Here is a 15,839-nt window from a genome sequence, read left to right as displayed (position 1 = left end):
CCCTTCGATTTTGCAGAGCTGGCTTGGGATGTTAGACACACTTCGGGGAGCATTAGAGTCTTTAGCTCTCTTCGAATCAAAATGAGAGAAAGAGAAAATGAAAGGGGGAGAAGAGAGAGAGAGAGAGAGAGAGAAATGGAGAGGATATCCCATGAGAAAAACTTCTGTGTCTTCTTTTGCTCTCGTTACACATTTGTCGATAAAATCGTTGCCCTGTACAACGACTCTTTTCTTGGACTTTAACTTGAAACGTAAGATTTCCTTCTACGACGATCGAGAACTGATGCTACGATCGTAAATGGAAGATAAAGAGAAAGAAAGAGAGAGAGAGAGGGGGGGAGAGTGAGAGAGAGAGAGAGAAAGAGAGAAAGAGTAAACTTGGATTTCTATCGTTTAAACTACGTATGGAGACAAGACTGGAATTTAACTGCGGAGTGGAAACGTTTATCCTTAGATCGATAGAAATCACGTTGCTTTAGTTTCTTAGTAGAGACTGAAACTCTAGTTCGTTGTTATCTCTATTTTGAAGGAAAACGCAGTAACATGCTCTTTGTTTCTCATGAACATTTAGATGGACATTGGATTTGGGATAACTCGTATACTTTTCTAAGAAATGATTTTTATGTTGATGATAATCCTGCAATATCCACTAACTTATGATTACGGAAATATTAAAAAAAAAAAAAAAAAAAAAAAAAGAAGAAGAAAAAAGAAAGAAAAAAAAGAATCTTTACTAAAGTAAACATTATAACGAGGAAATGATCATTAAAAATGATTCATTCGTAGCGAAAAAGGATTATCAATATTATTAATAATTCGTATGAATGAACGATAACTTTAAGAATTATTATGCAAAGTTGAGAATAAAGAAAATATATTCTTATCCTTCTTTAGCATAACATACAAATAAGATAACTAAAATAACTATTTATGATTATCGTTTCTATTCGAAGTCCGACCAAACTGATTTCCATTTCTCTTTAGCCGCAAGAGATCCCATCACGATTTTTGGAGCGAACCGATTCGATACGAACGGTACCTACGTTATGGCGATCTTGCACGTTCGTGATATGAAAACATGGCGGGTCCAATCGGCGTGGAATCGTTTCGATCACGAATATTCTTCCCCCTATCTCGATATCAACCTAACTCGTGATCTCTAGGTAGGTATAACCAAGTATAACCGAGTATAACTGAGTCACGCTCTCTCGACTAGGATCCATTTCTCTATACCCCAATGTTCGCCTGCACTCGATAGAGGACAAAGAAAGCACGCTGCGAATTAATAAGCAGCCTTTAAGAACGGTAAAGAGATTTCCCGTGGTATAGGTACTACGTGCCGCGAAGAAAACCGTTGGCTCGTTTATAATTCGGTGCAGCTGAAAGGACCAAATAAGGTAGAATCGAGAGGCGTTTCAACGCCATTGTTAAAAGCCCCCGGGGCCTTTGGACCCATGCAGTCTGTTCTTTCTGACTTTTGGGAATCAACGATTTTTTAGGAGGTGGGTGAGAGGGACTAGAGGAGAAAAAAAAGACGAGAGTGGAAGGAAGAAGGAAAGGAAGAAAATAAAAACTCCTTCTTACGGTTTATTCCAAGCGGCCGATGCGAGCTCATGGTTCGCCGAGTTTCGGCATAGAGCGCCATTTGCGCGTTTCAAATCCCTCTCCGCGGGAGACCCTATTATCCTTCCGCATCGCATCTCTCTCTCTCTCTCTCTCTCTCTCTCTCTATCTCTTTCAATCTCACCCTCTTTTACTTCCTTAGCCTGCCTACTTCCAGTAAGTGGATTATCTTAGATATCCGTTTGATCTCTTCACCCCGGGATAGGACTACAGGTACAAGAATGAGTAGCTGATCAACTCTAACAAGTCTTCTGTCAGCTTCACAGGTGTTCTATTTTCTTCTCGACCACCTACTATGATCTTTTGCACATTGATTTTGACATTGAGAAAATTTTTTTATTCGACCAAGAGATATTTTTTAAATATACAATGACGTACCAATAAAAAATAAAGTTTCTGTCAGGAAGCTTTAAAAATATCTCTTGTTCCTAACGTTTATAACTTAAAATGAAATGTTGAAATGAAGGACAATCTTTATTATGTTGCATCTAACCGTATTCGTTTTGTAAAGTTTCCTTACCCGAGACACCTAAATAAACGCCTGTTAAATATGCACCGTGTACTTATTCACGTTAAAGTCAACGTGCTAGGTCGCTGAACACTTTTACAAGTAGCAACGATGACTCTTCCTTCTTGACTTTTTCGTTTCCATTCACTGCTCGGCACGATCAGACAATGGGACATCACGGAGTACTGGACGAGGGTGTAGAAACTTTAGGAAGAGCTTTTCTAGAGGGTTCCACGGTGTAATAACGAGCAGCGGCTCGCTTCACCGTTCTCCCTTTTTCTCGAGCAAAGTGAAAAGAAGGCGAGACGCGATCTTGCACAGAGTCCTTTCCGTTGAGGGATAAAACACGCTTCTTCCTTTCGCGATACGACGGACAATGACAACTCCCCATTCATTCATTCTCTCTCTCTCTCTCTCTCTCTCTCTCTCTCTCTTTCGTGGGCGTTCGTTGGATTCTTTTTAAACACAAAATGCATCGTGGTAGGAAGAAACAGAAATATACACTTTTTCTCTTCCACATTTCTTCCGTTTCGTTCACCGAAATCGTTCGCAGTGGTCGTTGCAAAAAGCAGTTAAAACGATTAAAGATCTCGAAAGCTTGGCAAAAGGAGAGATATCAGAGACATCGAGTGAAAGAGGGAGTGAAATGGAAAGCTTTTCGAGTTCTTTGCCATAGCGTTGGTTCTTGGTGAAAGAGGAAAAGAGAGACAGAAAGAGAGAGAGAGAGAGAGAGAGAGAGAGAGAGAGAGAAAATGAGTGAGTGAGTGAGTAAGTGCGTGAGTGAAAGAGGAACAGAAAGAGCGAGAGAAAGAGAGAGAACGAAGGCTGGGATATTGCGACTCGCGCTGAAATTGCCCCGGGCAATTGCACCGGAATCCAACTTCCATTCGGACTTATTATTTGAACAGGGGTAGCCCAGCCCCTTCAAGGGCTTAACGCTCCTCCGCTTCCGCTTCCTTCTTTTTCTGTTCGTTTTCTTCTTCTCTCTTTCCTCGCTATCTCCACAGCTTGTGATCGCGATGAAAGATAGAAACTGATCGAGCGTAAAGAGGACGGTACTGCTATTCGTAAAAGCGCGTTCATTCTGACTCCGAATAATGTCAGGCGAAATTTTCGATAGTTGATGAAAAAGCAACGGAGGTAGATAGGAATGTCTGTCGCCTTGATTACTCGATGACACGGAAAAGAATGAATGATCAAGGTCGTTCAACGTTTTGACCCATAATCTGTACCTTTTATTTGCGAACTTTGAAATTAACATTGATAATGAAGAATCAAGGGTCAGGTTGTTATTTAGACGAGACATTTTTGAATTAAAAAAGTAATTACTATTGATTGACCTTTAGATAATTTATCGGAACATCAAGATTTGACAGGATAATAATAAGCTACGGAGAAGTCACGACGATGGATTGCTAACGATCTATCACATTGTTATTTCTTTCATAAATTCTTTATTTCAGCTAATTAATCCATTCATTGATACGCCAAATATGAAATAATTCAATTTTCCTATCGAACACACCGTGTTAATTAGCCGATGTTGTAAAAGGATATAGATCCCGGGTTATTCTTAGCAAAACATAAACGAATAATCCGCTCGGTTTACAATTGAGTTCAATCCGGCAAGCGAATTCGTCGTCGATACGCCGGAGGGAACGTTAATTACTCGTAAAACAATGGCCCTGAAATCGTACTACTCGTTGCAGTACGTCGGCCAATTTACTGCACGCGCAGTTTGACAAAAGTCGTAGAAAATCGGATCGATACGTCGCGTCGATTACTTCCGATCGAGCGACTCTTTCGAAACGGCGACGACGTTGCTTTCAAGCGCTTTATCGTACCCAAACGCTCGAACGTTTTGCAAATGCTTCGTGATCTTGAAAGTTTCACATCAGGTAAGCCGTCGTTCGTCGTAAGCTATCGATTTCCGAAACGTCGTGTACGGCTTAGGAAGCATGAGAAAAGAAAGAAAGAAAAACAGAGGTACTTTTTATCTTTTTAATCTTCGTTGATGGATGTAAAAAAGAAAGGGACGAAGAAAGATAGTGAGTCTATAAACTGACGTAATTGAATTCGTAAGCAGTTTGTTGATTGATTCCTTTTATCTTCCTCATTCCACCATACTTGACTTACATAAAATACCAAAAACTATTTTACGATTATTTCTTATCTTTTCTTATTTATCACAGATATTTAATATTTACTTATCTCGATGTGATTAACAATAATTATAAATTTTTCTTTCAAAGAATAGGATTAGGTCATATGAGAACAAGTCGTATTAGCAATTTTCGGGTACTCTACAATCTACTAGATCCTCTTTCACTATTGTACAAAACGCATAATGGGGGAGGAGATGGGAGTGGGAAATAAGCTTGAGAAAGGGAGTCGTCCGGTTGAACCGCAAGATAAAACTGTCCGACTAAGCGACGATTTCAGCGCGACCTCCGAGTAAAATCCGGAGTTGAAAGGGTATGGTGTATGTCCTCTCTTCCTCTCGTCTTTCTCCTTCTCCTCCTCCTCCTCCCTATCTCTTTCTCTCTGTGCCTCGACCGTTTCCTCTTGCCTCGCTGAACGCACGAGAAGCGAATGAAAACGTTCACCCCGACGAAATAATTCATTGTCCTCGAGGAAAAAGCGGTGATGTTTCACGCTCCTGTTGGGGAGCAGATTCTTCGCAAGTGAAAGCAATTTCGAAGATTCGTCGGTTAATTCCACTGTGATACGAGTATCCTACGAGAGAATTAAATTAACCTATCTACTCTATACGCGTATGAGAACTCAAATTGAAGTACCCTGTTCACACATAGTTCTTCTCACTATGTAAATTGACTAACCTATCAAATCTTTTAGCCACGAGAAACTAGTACGATACGTATGATCATAAGGGGAGAAACAAAGAGAGAGAAAAAGAGAGAGAGAGAGAGAGAGAGAGAAAGAAAGAGAGAGAAAAAGATAAAAAAAAAAAAGAAAAAAAAAAAAAGAAAAGGGACGATGGTCATCATTAATCCACGCTTTAACATCAAAATAAGAAAAAAAAGTTTTAGTGAAATAAAAGTGGTAAGGCTAGCACCGCTATAGGAAATTCGAACAAAGGACGATGAGCGAGGTAAAAGAGAATAGGAGAGTGAAATGGAATACGAAATGAAGGGTGGCTCTTCTGTGTCCATCGTTACATGGCGTTTGTCATGACGGTGGTTTCCACCTCCTACGACGAAGTCCGTAGACGATACCTGGGATCCCTCTCCCCTCTCTGTACAATATTCTCTACTACCATGACACACGTACACACACAAACAGATCTTCTCTCTTTCTCTTCTTTTTTTGGTATAGGAATCGGCACGCGTAGCCTGGACGTCCCTCTACTTTGTATTTTTGTATGTGAGAGGAATCATCCCTAGATAGAGACACCAATACGAAAAGGGTCCAAGGATTTGAGGTGTAACCAGAATGAGAGAGATGGAAGAGGACAGTAGCCAAAGGCACAAAGGACACCCGCATGCATTAAAGGGTAACTATTGCTTCGTGTTGGAAGCCCATTCTCCTCTCTTTCTACCGTTTCGAAGTTGGTGAACGTACCGCCACGCGACTGACCTTCCCTTTACCTCTTACTCCTCTTTACCCTCCTCAATGTTTTACTTAACGCACGCGGCGTATACGACCGGACGTTGGCTCCTGCATGCTAATTTCTCTCCCTCTCTCTCTCTCTTTCTCTCTAAAAGAAGAAAAAAAAAAGAAGGACTCCTCTTTCTTTCGCTTTTTCCTCTTTTGTCTCTAACTCTTTCTTTTTCTTATCCTCTCTCAGACTCCGACATTCCAATTTGCCTCCCCTTGCCGTCACACTAATTAACCTCACTCCTTTATATACGTTATTTCCATCCCCTTATCAAATGTAACGACATACTACATCGAACATGCTATCTCTCTTTTCAACTTTTCTCTGAAAGACTTAATACTTGTTACCTTAAGATTCAGATGTAAGGAGTTAATTGGACAAGTCCTTTTCTTTTTCTTTTTCTTTTTATATGTTCGAATATATGCTCTTAACACGAACTTAATCTCTTGATCTACTTCTACTTAAAGAGTTAATGAAGATAATATCTTTTGTTTTTTCTTTTTTCCCCCCTTCAAACCAGATTATCTGGCAACTAAAAAAAAAAAAAAAAAAAAAAAAAAAAAAAAAAAAAAAAAAAGAAGGAAAAGAAAAAGAAAAGAAGATATCAGGTTATATGTTATAACAAAGGATGCTGATGTATCGCAGGCATGTTATGATATTACGTTAAATCACAGATTTACGGGGAGGGGAAACATCGAAAAGGTGTATACGATACGGTACTTACTTCGATCGTCGTGCTCGTTAAAGCGAGAAAATACATTTCGCGCGTTCGGCACCATTAATTCGCTACACCGGCCTTTATTAATCGTTCACGCGATTTACGTTCCATTAAGGCACACGTAAACCCAGCGAGAGCGACTACGTTGATATTGAATTAATGAATCCACGACTGTCTCCTCTTTGAACGATAAAGAACGATCAAAGATGCCGCTTGAGCGTCGTTGCTAATTGCCTTTCCAACCGGAGCAAAGACAGAACGAGCAAAGATGAGAGCGACGAGTTGCCCGACGACGTTCGTCCGAAAGAAAAACGGGTTCGCGGCTCGTTAAATGATACTCCTCGATCCTTCTCGTTTCATCTTCCTTTAAATTAATCCGTCGCGTTTTGGTGAATCCAATGGGTGGAGAAGAGAAAAAAAAAAAAAAAAAAAAAAAAAAACAAGAAAAGAAAATTCAATCTAAATTATTTCAGTTACAGGTTACCATGGATATTCAATTTATTCTTTTGTAAGACTCGAGATGAAGAAAATTTTATGTATTACATCGATATGTTATGTATTTGAAATGAATAGTTTATTTAAGGTACCACGATATCGCGAGAACAAATTTATCAAAGTTCATACAATATACCTTTGATTAACTAACTCATGTTATTTCGTTCGAGTTTCTAATCCACAAATTGTACACTTAATTATAAATCCTGTTTCATAAAAATACATCGCATAACGTAAAAGTTTTACACTCGAAACCAATCTGTGGTATTTCAAAAGGCTCACGAACCAAGTTCCATCTTCTTTTTCATCGTCTCTTAAGCCGTTCGGTGCTTATACCGACACCAAACGCGGAATTGATTACGGTTTACGGCTAACGTTTAGAGCGCATATTTGCGTTACCGAAGCAACAGACCGACCAGTTCTATAAAGTCGCCATTGCGGAAATTATAACTCGTGTGCCATGCTGAGGCGTGTAAAACGCCCCTTTACAAAATAATTTACCGGCCGAACTCGTTAGTGTGACATTCAAAGCGTGGCGAGGAGAAGGGTGGGAGGGCGGAGATTGGAGCAGAAGTAGGGAGAGAACGGGAAACGTAGCAAGAAGAAGAGAAAGAGTCTGGTTAAATCCTGTGGTTGCGATCGTATTGCCACCAATTCTTTTTTCTTTTTTTTTTTTTTATTTCTTCTCCTTTTTTTTCTTTTCTTTTTGGAGAAACAGAAAGAGCAAACAAAAAAAAAAACAAAACAAGAATAAAACAGACAGAATCGAAAGATCCAATTTTGGTACCTTTGTCTCTTTGTCTTTGTCTTTGTCTCTCTCTCTCTCTCTCTCTTTCTCTCTCTCTCTCTGTCTCTCTGTCTCTCTGTCTCTCTCTCTCTTCCTCTTCCCAGTGCTACGTAAGAAATGTTAAGATCGAGATCGCTATTGCATGCGGGTATTAAACCCAATGTTTTATCTGATTTTCGAACGGTCGAACGAAATCCTTTCTTTCTCTTGACTCGAGACCCGTGAGATCGTTTACGTTAAAACGCCACGAACGAGATCTGTTCCCGAGAGCTCGTACGTTTCACGATCAATTTATTTCCTTACTCTCTTTGGTTCTCTCGAACTTGGATAACAATAATGGGAAGGGAAGAGGTAACGTTGCTAAAAGCTTTCCGCAATTTTCAAATTGATTATTATTCCATGGCTAAGGTGATACATTCGCCCACAGTTACGTACTCGATAAACTTATTTACGACGGTAACCTTTTCGGACTGACAAATCAAAATTTTCTAATTGACTTCGCGAAATAATGACTTCTCTTTATTATAATGTATATCGTCATTGTCCCCTTGTAATCTTTTCAAAATGTTCAATCGTCGATTTCACTTTTGAATATTAAAAATATATGAAAATTTTCGAACACATATATATTGCTGTCGATTAACTACTTTCATTCGAATTATACCAGTTCTCTAAAATATGATCTTTATTTAAAAAAAAAAAAAAAAAAAAAGAAAAATAAATAAAAAAGAGAGAGAGAGAGAGAAGGGAAAAAAAGAAAACATCGATTTGCATGTTACCTGTCATTCCGAGTAGTTTCGAGAATATATTTTTCATTCCTCTCATCCCACGTGAATTCCCATTGACTTTGGATCGTATGAATATTCAACGAAAAAGTGGAAAAAGAAAAAAAGAAAACAAAATAAAAAAGAAAAAAAAAGGAAGGGGGAAAAGAATTCCAAATAAATTTCGCAATAATATCCTCTTACTATGTGAAAGCTAGAGGAACGCGTTCGATTAATACTCGAACATTTCACGACCTTAGAAATATGAATAATCATGCTCGGCTTGAGGGAACCGAAGAACGAACATCGAAAACGTTGAAAAATATTCTTGTGCTTTGGGTGAGACTACAGAGCAGGTAACCGCGGCACAGCGGGTCGTCATCTCGACCTGCCTGTTGATATATCATCTCCACTTTGCAACAGTTCTCATCGCCCTAGTACCACAACTCCCTTTTTCTTCTGCCGAAACAAGAAAGAATAAAAAAAGGAAAAGTACAATCGTCTACCGGTGGTCCATTCCCAGGAAGTTTGTCGCAAAAGAGAAATTCAAACAAAATTCAAGAAAGAAGAAACCTTGGACATATAAAAAAAAAAAAAGAAAAAAGAAAAAAAGAACAAAGGAAAGTAAAAAAAATCAACCTCATTATTTGTGATATATGATGACGATGGATTTGATCATTCAAATCTCGTTATTAATAATTTTTTTTAATGTTTATTTAAAAAAAAAAAAAAGGGAAAAACAAAAAATTAATAAAATTGATGAACTGATCGATAAAAAAAAGCGTTAACCGAACGAATAACGTATTAATTACAAAAGATTAATATAAAAACGAATAAATCTATGGTTGATGGAAGAGAGAAATGTTGCAATCCAAGTAGAGGGTGTTAAAAAGGGAGAAAAAGAGAGATACCGGGGAAAAGTAAAAGAGAGGGACTATAACAACGAAAAGGGAAGAGAGTAGGAGGAACACCTGGGGAATAGTAAATTTCTGTTGCAACGTAGCGCCGTTATTAGCATACGAGTATTTAGAATGAATTATGGGCGAGACCGCTTATCCTCGAGGGTGGATATATTTGGTACAGGGTTCTCGCGACTCTCCCATGTCAGGTGTATCCCTAAGGAGGTAGCATTATGTCCTCCCGCATATTTTATTTTCGCAGACTTGCTTGTGTCGAGCGAAGAAAGACGAAAAGAGTTCGAGCGAAAAAAAAAAAAGGAGGTATAAAAATCGATGAGGTTGGAATAAATGGAGAAATATATTCCTGTCTACTTGACATTTATAATTTGAAATCTAAGGATAAATGCTTAATCGTATAAATATGTATACCACCTAATCAAAAGACATCAACGAAGTAGCTCTTACATAGTCTAACCGTTATCTTCTCTGAAGAATTTTGTATATGATAATTAATACAATTCGTTTGCTCTTTAATCGTTTTAGTTTCAATAAAATCTTCTGGTTAAAAAAAAAAAAAAGGAAAAAAAAGAAAAAAAAAGAAAAAAGAAAACAGATACAGAGACAAATGTATTCCTTTCTGTTAAAAAATAATAGTCAGATAAAAATGCCAGATTTAAATGGACGTACCACTCAAAGGTCCTTTTCAATCTTTCAATTTGCTTTTTTAACCGATATCAAAACTGACTTGGAAAAGCGGAAGTGAAGTGAGGGAACACCAATTACAGAAAATCAAACCACTTTCAGGTATGCTTTTATCGAACGAACGCTTGAATATCGAATTTATTGGGATTCACAAAACAATTACCGGCTTCATCCCCCTTCCCGATTCTATCAATTATCCGAACTTCATGATGGTGATGTTGAATAGTAGTAGGGGTGAGGTAGGTGAGCGAGGAGGGATAGCTTGATCATTATTGCCCGGGGATTTTAACCGTGAATCGTGGTAAAAGAAAAAAAAAGGAAAAAAAAAAAATATTGGATGGTGCTACACGTTATCCATGAGAGAATAAGAGAACGAGTGAGAGAAAGATAATAAGCGATCTCGAAGCGTCGTCGTCACTATAGCGTCGTTTGTTATTAAAGGGAAAGGATCCTAAGCGTAAGATCTACTCTTTGACGTCGTAATTTTCCGAGTCGCTGCGTTCGCACGATGTAGACTTATACAAAGATAAACGTATACGAACATACTTGGAAAACGATCTCGTATAACATGGCGCTTCTATTTTTCGCGAGAACAGGATTTTTATTCCCATACCAATGACCTTTTCCTTGACGCTAACGAACCCCTCGTTAACCATTTCCCTTATTATCCTATGGTTAACTCGACTTCATCATTTTCCTACGTTATTATGAACTCTACCGAGTTATCTCGATCTAATCTTTCTTTTTTTTTTCACGTTGAACTACGTCAAGAGAAATTGGTTTTATTTTTTCTTTTTTTCTTTTTTTTTTTTTCTTTTTCTTTTTCTTACTTCGATCCTCTTTACAAATAAAATATCGACGATTCGTACGTTTGATAGCTCGAACAAGCTCGTCAGCTGTTTATGCCAGTTAGAAGTTTGAAAGTGAAGGTGCTTATTACCTAGCCGGAAACCGATTAACTCATGCATGTCCAATGCACCTGTTAAAAATTATAAAAGTGATTTCAATCTTTCGATATTTTATTACGAAACGAGTTATTTATTTATATTAGCTATTGTATGGAATGTCGTACCGCGGAGCTATATAGAAAGATTGAAAATTGGATAACGATGAGTAATCAATAATATGACGACAATAAAACCTAATTAACATCACTGATTTCTCTATGCACATTACAATTATCTTTCTCATTCATCTGACAATATCTTATATTTTTCTTTATTCACAATATTACTTATTAACTTGTTTCTTAGGAGGGAAAAAAGAAAAACCTGATTCAATAATGAATTATCTTTCAACAATCTGACATTATTGTAACTCTACATATATTTATTATTATAGTTTTCCTTTAAATAATATCCCATGATTTTTTCTTTTCTTTTTTAATACTCCTGTACTGTCGGGCGCGATAAATAACATTCGACATGTACCTGATCAAATCGTCTTGTCCACGCGGAGCAATTAGAAAGCCATTACTTTTCGATCATGCGCAATGAAGCATGCCTGGTGCAGGGTAGAAAAGCGGTAAGCTTCCCACAGAGTTTCTACACCTTTTGAAGAAAAGGATATCCGAGGGTTAGAGATGGATGTCCGGCGATCAGGTGCAGTGAGATACCCACTGACTTTGAATTCGTCGCCAGTAGAGACCGACGTATCTTCTCTCATTCTCTCTTTCTCTCTTTCGTTGACGTCGAGTTGTCATCGTGCCGATACTCGGACACCCGCTGTTTCGTTTTCGTGTTTGGAAAGAGCGTGGATAAACGACACTCGAAGGGGAGTCCAAAATTCGATGTTAAGAATTTTCTGGCATAAAGATAAAACGGGTAATAATGTTAAAGAAATATCGATATACTTGTTTTATCTTCGTCCATCGAAATATTTTTTTTCTTTTTAAATGTAAATATACAAAGGGGTAGGTATGAATTAAAAAAAAAAAAAAAAAAAAAAAAAAAAAAAAAAAAAAAAAAAAAGAAATAAATAAATGAACGAATAAATGTATTAAATAAATAAATCGATAAATAAATCAATAAATAAATCAAAGAACAATATAAGGAAAGAACAATTAACATTTTCATCTTACGTATCTTTTAAAATCTTTAAACGTCCTGGAGATCGTAAAACAGAGGATGAAATAGCAAATGACTGACAATGGGATCTACTCGCATGAGAAATGTGTGTTCGCTCCCTTTGTGAAAGCGCGGTTCTGTGTCGGTCGCGTTAAACTTCAGCGTATCCATTCGACTCTATCCCCACGTACACGTTCATTTCCGAGAAGTTAATATTCAAAATGAACATCGGCGATCCAAGTTCGGTCGCGCTGCCGTTAATCTTCGATGGCATATGGGAGTAGAGCTCGCTTTATTGCGTCCGCGTTAATTATGCAAACGAATAATTAATATTTCGATTACTTCGATGACATCCTACGCCTACGCAGGAATGATGATACCTATTTATTATTCGTATGAGGATATTGTTGGAATTTGATACAATAGATAGGGGAAGAAAATGAGAAGAGAGAGAGAGAGAGACAGAGAGAGAGAGAGAGAGAGAGATGATACAAAGGAGTCTTGATCATAAAGCAATAATAGTTAAAAACTTGAAAAAATAAAGGCAAGGAAATAACGTACAATTAATAATCGATAATAGATAATTGTAAAATGAGATCACAATTATTAAAAAAAAAAAAAAGAAAAAGAAATTTATTGATGCTATTAATAATTTTACTAATCTATTAAATTAATTAATAATTCATACAATTTCATTATATTTCTTTACATTGCACGACGATCCTTCTAACTATTATTTTTTATTATTTCATTACACGATTCGTATAAAGAGAAAAAAAAAATTGATGGCACTTATGGAATAATTCGGTACTTCCGCTTACTCTTATTCTTACTCTCACTCACTCTCTCTCTCTCTCTCTCTCTCTCTCTCTCTCTCTCTCCCTTTCTCTTTCCCTCTTTCTCTCTAATTCCTTTCTTTATTCTCGATGAGTTTCAACTACGTGAGAAAGAGTGAGAAAGAAAAAAAAAAGGAAAAAAAAAGGGAAAGAAAGAGAAAGATAAGAAATTGTCGAGAGGCTATAAAGGATCGTTCGCGAGGACTCCGCTCGTTGTTGCGCGGATTAATAATAACTAGATGATAATTTACGACGGCAGTCTTTCGACGGGCCAGTCCTCAGGCAGGTAAGACTTTCTGATGGGGACTGAGAGTCCAAGAGACGTCGTAAAACTCGTACACCGTCTTTCTTTCATAATGAAGATATTATACGGAACCAAGAGTGAAGAATCTCTCGAAGAATATTCGCTCGTAATCAAGATGAGTATCGCATTGACTCTCATTCTTGGATCAATTTGCGACTAAGCGGTGGATCACGATCTTCCACCTCTACCTTTTTGGATAACGAATGGCTAGCTCATCGTGATGATTAACTCGCTTAAATTTACCTTTCAAAAAGAAAAAAATAAAAGAGGGAAGTATCTTTTCCCTATGGGAAAAAAAGAAAAAAAAAAAAATAGGATCTACACGACGAAAGGATTGTTCTTCCTATCGCAAAAATAAACTGTTAGACTTATGAATATATTCATGATATTTTCATCAATATTCAAGATCTATTTTTCCTATCGTTCGTGTATCCCATCCGAAATCACGAATATAACATGGATCATATTTGTGGCTGGATCTCTCCGATTTATCAAAATGTAATGCCACAGTTATATAACGTCGTTAGAAGTTATTCACTTATTTATTCGTTTATGTAAGATCTTTCTACGAGATAATATTAATATATCAATTTCTAATTCACGTTTCGACTTCTTATTCCGAATATTTAGTCTAGTTGGAATAGATAGTTGAAAATTCAAGGGTAACTTAAAGATACTAATCCAATAAGTTTCTTTGGATTATCCCAAGGAGCCGTCTGAATGAAGTAAAAAAGATCATTCGGAATGTCAAACGAAGTAATCCGTTTAGCCGTGCGATCCGATCAAGGCTGAGATCGTGAAGAAACTCAAGGAAAATTCAAAGGTTCTTTTCTCGAAGTACCACTATCACTTCTATCGTCCTAGAAAATCGTCAGGCTCACATCCGGAGATACGCGATACGCTTGGAGCATTTCCAGTTCTCACCACGGTCTATCTCTTTCTCTCTCTCTCTCTCTCTCTCTCTCTTCCTTTTCCGTTTCGCATTCGTCATTGCCTGTTGCGTTATTTTGCCCGTCTGGCGGTATACCTACACTTCCGCGGGAAAGCAAGAATAATATCCATCTTTAGGGGAGAAAGATTTAAAGGAGGGTATACACGTTATGTCCTACAGCTCGTTTCTCACTAATAGATGGCCTCTTCCTTTTCCACATGACCTCACCGATTTCTCTAGTAGCAGGAAATTAGCAAGTCTTAGGAACAGATCCAAACTACTAATCGCCAATGTGCTTCTCCCTCTACGATCCCTCTGGGACACCTCGACTGGCTTTTCCAAACAAACTCCATTTCCCTTTCCTTCTTTCTTTTTCTGACTTTCTTCTTCCGTCTCTCCTCAATCACCTTCTGCCATGAAGGGTGACTCGTGGGATACTTTAATCTTATCCAACTCATAAAATTGTCGCTTTATCAGAACGAACGGTTTCTTCATCGGAGCATTAAAATATACGTTTGGTTATTTCGTGGCACTTTCGATGAATTTCAAAATCGAAGGATTAAGGGAATATTATTTTATAACTTGGGATTATACGAATTTATGAGGAAGGATTTTAGTAGGAATCCGTAGACTGAATTTTTTGCAAACTCGTTAACAGGAAAAAGTATAACTTTTATCGTATTTTCCATTCCAAAAAGTAATCACTATGAAAGATAATAATAACGAAGCCTTAAACGATTCTAAGAATTTTTTTCTTTTTTTTTTTTCGTTTTTTCAATTATCACTCGTAGCACTTTCATTTCTAACGCAATTCTTTATGCTCACCTTGTTAATTGTTATCCACATGAGCCGTCAGCAAAAGTACGCGTAACACACACGATTGGACACGAACTTGTAGATCATCGAGAACACACGAGTGTTATCTTTTATTTGTTTATCTTTCCTTTCTCTCCCTTTTGTTCGACGTAATGTAAGAAAAAAAAAACAAAAAAAAAAAATTCACTTTCTGCAAGTAAAATAAAACACTCAAGCTAATCACAATTATTCTTTTTATTACACTGGTCGAAGTTCTTCCAAAAAAAGATAACTGCACACAGTATTAGCTTGTTCTCCATATGTAGTTTTCTAAATTGTTAGAAAAATAAATCTCACGGTGCGATAATCTTGGCTGTTATTTGTTTGTTTTTTTTCTTTTCTTTTTTTTTCTTTTTCTTTTTCTTTTTCTTTTTTTCCCTTCTTCGAGCAGCTGTCCCTTTCCCCTTCCACCGATTTTTTTCTTTTTTGTAAATATTTCTACGACGGCGCGACGGCACGAGATCGAAGATCAACGCGAAGGAAGAAGAAAGATTAGAAAGAATGACACGCAAAAGGTCACCGTACCGTCACGGCGCCACGGCACTAACTGACAGCCCGTCGAGAATCTCCGGTTGGTCGAAGCGACCTCGGAGGAGAGACTCGTGCCGCGAGGAGTAGGGATAACGCCAGTAGAGGGGAGCAAACCTCACTCTCTGGCACGAGACCCTCTCTTTTTCTCTCTTTAACGCACGCATACAAACGGACACATCAATTTCATCGCGTACTTTATAA

At 37.6% G+C, this 15,839-nt stretch overlaps 1 protein-coding gene across 3 annotated transcripts in view; it reads right to left on the bottom strand.

The window, feature by feature from the left end:
• The window catches only part of LOC118441537 (discoidin domain-containing receptor 2), an 84,587-nt gene extending 68,949 nt beyond the window's left edge, over window positions 1–15,638 (bottom strand). For all 3 annotated transcript variants that reach the window (XR_014982757.1, XM_035866077.2, XM_035866076.2), the window contains exon 1: window positions 15,078–15,638. The gene's annotated coding sequence lies outside the window, so the exon portion shown is untranslated. The remainder of the gene's footprint in view (window positions 1–15,077) is intronic.
• Window positions 15,639–15,839: the final 201 nt, after the last annotated feature.

This window comes from Vespa mandarinia, chromosome 11 (assembly GCF_050613455.1).
Source record: "Vespa mandarinia isolate Hongniang chromosome 11, ASM5061345v1, whole genome shotgun sequence".
NCBI classification, from domain to species: Eukaryota; Metazoa; Arthropoda; class Insecta; order Hymenoptera; family Vespidae; genus Vespa; species Vespa mandarinia.
The sequence above is the reverse complement of the archived record's forward strand: the minus strand, read 5'-3'. Positions and strand labels throughout refer to the sequence as shown.